At 42.9% G+C, this 5000-nt stretch overlaps 1 protein-coding gene across 1 annotated transcript in view; it reads left to right on the forward strand.

The window, feature by feature from the left end:
- Positions 1-5000, forward strand: part of LOC113827024 (transcription factor GATA-3) — a 186360-nt gene that overhangs the window by 14292 nt on the left and 167068 nt on the right. The window lies entirely within an intron of this gene.

Genomic DNA, 5000 nt, shown 5'->3' on the forward strand with positions numbered 1-5000 from the left:
GTAATAAGAATAACAAATGTTACAAATAAGTACAACATTCCATAAAACAATATTCTTAGAACGTTTGTACACAGAGGACTCGAACACCGCCTCCCTTTTATGTACATGTGATTTTCTCACGTAGCATTGTGTTATCTCTCAGAATTAACATAATGCTCATGTAGCTGTTTCCTAACCCCTTTCATCTTTCCTATAATTATAATATAGACAATCGTAGTAATGACATTCTTCGTCAATTTGGTATCTGAAATATTGTTAAGTCACTTTCCCTACTTTTCTAGTGTCACGCACGTCTATCGTTATTTGCTCAATTATTTCAACCATAACTTATTATTCAACATTATGTTGTACTTCTTTGGATCTTCTTGGTTTCGCGCGAACTTGACATATGGTTGCAGCGAAGTACAGGAAACAAACCCTAAAAGTAAGAAAGCAAAACCAAAGAGTTAGTTTTCCCTTCATAGTGGTTTGACGCACATCGCTTAGCCTTCTAGGGAGCTGGGCAGCGGCCGAGGTAGAATGCAGCCACTGATTATAACTTTCCTATCCGGCAGACATTACTGAAAGGAATATGTATGCCATAGTACAAAATAATGTTTTTCTCCTTTGCACACAAGCACGTATAAACACGCCCCCCCCCCACCCCCCAACAGCACCGCACCAACACACATCCATTACTCTATGCATTTATATTCTTCCATATAGCCATATCCCCTACTTACCCTACACTGTTATAGCATACGGCAAAACACGTGCGACCGCATCTCCTCACTCTAATGGATTCATTAATTAACACACCTAATCACTGAACAAGCGCTATCAAAACCTGAGATGACATGTGGTAATCGTTCTAGCAGAGGACTTTCATCGTTATTACCTTAATTATGAACTATTTGCCGCCTGCTTAATGGAGATTGACAGTTGCTAAGTCGATACTGGTACCGCTAATAAAAATGCTGACTGATTATAACGGCAATACTTGTATTGCAAATACATATAGCTAATGTCAAGTATAATCGTTATGATAATGGTAGTAAAAAGCTAATACACATATGTATTTACTATAAATTTGTGCACTGATTTCATGAATTTGCTTATTTTAACTTCTTCACCTTAAGAACTAATAAAAAAGTAAGTATTGTTCAGAACTGCACTTGACAAATATAGGAATGAAAGGCCGAAGGAATGCCTAAAAAATGCAAAAGTATACACAATAAAGACAGATTATCATGATAACAGTGATGGTGAGCATTTTTTTTATCAATAAATCAGGAATGACAAATCAAACTGACTGCGATTAGAATCAGTATCAGTTATCTCTTTATAAGACATTACTGAATGATGATAATGCAATTCTATTGATAATAAGCAGTATGATGCTAGAGACAACAATCTTATCAAAGATAAGTATTTAGAAGTGACTAGAAAATACACCATTATAAATCAACGAAGATAGTGATAACTCTGACGCGTTGAAAATGAACGAAAACAACGGCGATGCAGCTATAACGTAGGATGACACAGGTCTTTCCTATCAATCTCTGGATCTCGTTGGATGTATAAGAATCATAACGGATACACCCTCATGCATTTTGCAATACATGCTTTTGTAATCCGTGTGTACAGTGTGCGCCGTTCCTTTCGTTTATCGCTCGATTTGCTTAAAAAGGTAATGTCGGTAATGACCGTAATCATAATCCTAATAATGAAAGGACCAGTAGTAATAGTAACAAGACTAATAAACATAATAAGAATAAGAGTAAAATCTAGTAAAGTGACAGGTAACTAAATACACAAACCGAAAGATAAACAAACGTTTTAGAAATTGACAGAATAAAGAAAAGGGGCGAAGGGAAGCGGGAAAAGGGGCACCAATATCCAAGTAGCAACAATTGGCACCCTCCGCGGGGTCATTATCATCAGACCCAATGACACTCTGTCACTATCATCATTATCACAATATCATCGTTAGTGGCCGGGGTCCCTGCATTACAAGAGACGATTAGCCAACACTTTCAAGATTTGGCCGATTGCATATTATCTTCGAGAAAGGATTTAAAAAATCAGTGGCACTTGTATTGGGGGAGATATTCTTCAGTATTTGCAAAGAAGGAGAATAGGAGGAGGAAAAAATATGATTGCATTAAAGCATGTGCGGTCATTCAGCGTGGAAAACTAAGTGATTTAGCAGAGGAACGTGCGCCCACTCTCGCAGCTGTTGCTACACTCTCCGCCGAGATATGTGGGGCAGTTCGTAGGGCTAACACAACTGCTTCCAGTATTTTCTTACATAACTATCAGCATCTACTTCACAGCTGGGACTGCTGCTGTCTCCATAATCGTGCTTGTACACATATGTAAAGAATATGCAAATGCATCCGCGGGTACAAAGATGCACTTGCATACTCTGCAATACGCAAATGTTCGCATCCTCGTATGTGTAACTGCGGTCACGGTAATCCAAATGAGCAAACATGAGCTGTGGTCATTCTCTCTCTCTCTCTCTCTCTCTCTCTCTCTCTCTCTCTCTCTCTCTCTCTCTCTCTCTCTCTCTCTCTCTCTCTCACACACACACACACACACACACACACACACACACACACACACACACACACACACACACACACACACACACACACACACACACACACACACACACACACACACACATATACACACATACACACACTCATTCAAGCACTCACACACACACATACACACACACGCTCACAGACACACACACACACACACTCACACACACACACACAAACACACACAGTTTCACCATAGGTTTATCTACATTTTTATCTCTATTTTTCAGTTTTTATTTACCCACCCTGTCCCTCCTCTCTCTCTCTCTCTCTCTCTCTCTCTCTCTCTCTCTCTCTCTCTCTCTCTCTCTCTCTCTCTCTCTCTCTCTCTCTCTCTCTCTCTCTCTCTCTCTCTCTCGCACACACACATTCACTCTATCTCTCTCATTCTCTCTTTGCATCTGCCTCTCTTAATTTGTCTGGCTGTCTCTGATTGTGTTTCTCTCTGTCTTTCTCTTTCTATGCCTGCCTATCTATCCATCAGCTTCTCTCTCTCCCTCTCTCTGACACACAGAAAATGTCGCGCTTCTTAACACCCCGGCCTCATAACAGAAATCCTTCAGTAAGGTCATCCAGTCTCTCATCACCGCGCACTACCATTAGCCTCAACACCATCATTTGCAACACCAACATCAACACCACAAGAACAACACACTAATGGCCCTGGAATCATCATCATCAGACCTGTCACTACCGTCATTAACCGTGGCATATCAACACCCATGACTGTTAGGTTCCTGCGTGGCACCGTGTGAGGCACTCGCCACCCCTTCCCTTGGCACAGCGTATGGTGATATTGTTCTGCGTGGAGCGTAAGGAGAAGCCCTCGCGCGACACTTTATGGGTCTCGCTTAGCACTTATGCTGCAGGATTACCTAATAACAAAAATGATTTCTGTCTGGCCCCTGTTCGGTGAGTTGGTCTGGCTCCTGGTCTAATGGCTTCGGTTATTTGTCATTTCCTATCTTTCTTTCTTCTTTTATCACTCGATTGATTTATCTCTTCTCTTCTTGTTATCCTCGTTTGGTAGTCATTATGTTATTCTTCGTGCTCTGTGTAACCTAATCTTCCAACCATGAAGCTTAACTGTCTTTGTATTTCCCCGTGACGCTAAAATCTCAACTTGAAGATTCAATTGTTAGCAACAGTCAATGAATGTGTGTCGAATGTGCGCGCCCTCTTGTATGTCAGACTGTGTGTGGAAGGGAGGGGGGGGGGGAGGCGTGCAAGCGTATGTCCGTGTGTGTGTGTGCTTGTAATCATATGAATCCCGCCAATGAAAATACAAAAAGAAGAAATATTTACAACTATCGTTATTTCAAGCACCATCCTCGAGAAAGTTAGACTTTATTCCTGTCTCGTCCCTGTCTTTGTTTCTTGCCCATACCCGCAAAACCTTCGAGTTCTTCCTAACTTCACCCTAAATTCTCGAAGTGCGCTGACCATGACAGTTCCTCGGACGGGGCGAGGGCCCTCTCCTTCCGCCACGGTCACGAGCCCACATATTGGCCCGGATCCCCACCAAAGGCATGATCTCCTTCGGCCAGACCAGCACACACCTTCACTTCATATTTCAAACCTCTTGATCTTGTAAGATATACGATAAGAAAAGGCTCAAAGTCCGTTCTCCTTCTTCCTCTTCTCCTCGTCCTCCTCCTTCCCCTCCTTCTTACCTTTTTTCGCAATAAACTCTCTTCTGCTCATCACCTGCACCCGCACCCCTTACCAGATTGCCTTTGTCCACTTCCCCATCGCTTTCTCCCTTTTTCTCCTTCCTCTCCCTCCCTTCCCCTTTCCTCTCTCCTTCTTCCTCCCCCCTTTGCGCTCCCTCTCCATTCCTCTGCCTCCCCCATCGCTCTCCCTTCCTTCCCCCTTTCTCTCTCTCCTTTCCCCCATCGGTCTCAACCTTCTTCTCCCTCCCCTCCCCCTTCGCTCTTCCCTTCCTCTCCCCCTTCGCTCTCACCCTTCCTCTCCCTCCACCCTTCCTCACCCACCCCTCCTCCTTCGCTCTCCCCCTCCCAACCATCGCTCTCCCTCTTCATCTTCCTCCTCCCCTCCTCTCCCTCCCCTGCTCCTTCGCTCTCCCTCCCCTCCCCTTCGCCACCCCCTCCACTCCCTCCCTACCCCATTCTCACCTGACTTATGTTGACGGCTTCGACAGAGGTTTATATGCTCTGATAAATTTCAAGCGGACACAAGTTTCATGTATCTCTTTCTTCTTTCTTTTTCTTCTTTTCTTTCTTCCTTGTTTACGTTGTCTTTGTCAGTATCATGATATTTGAATATTTGTTACACTCTTAATTCCCAAAATGTAGTTGTTACTGTTCTGACGATCATTATCATTACAAATTGTGCAATATATATTATTACCTATCATTGTTTTATTACTACCGTTATTGTTACTATTAT

Source organism: Penaeus vannamei, chromosome 6 (assembly GCF_042767895.1).
Source record: "Penaeus vannamei isolate JL-2024 chromosome 6, ASM4276789v1, whole genome shotgun sequence".
Taxonomy (NCBI): domain Eukaryota; kingdom Metazoa; phylum Arthropoda; class Malacostraca; order Decapoda; family Penaeidae; genus Penaeus; species Penaeus vannamei.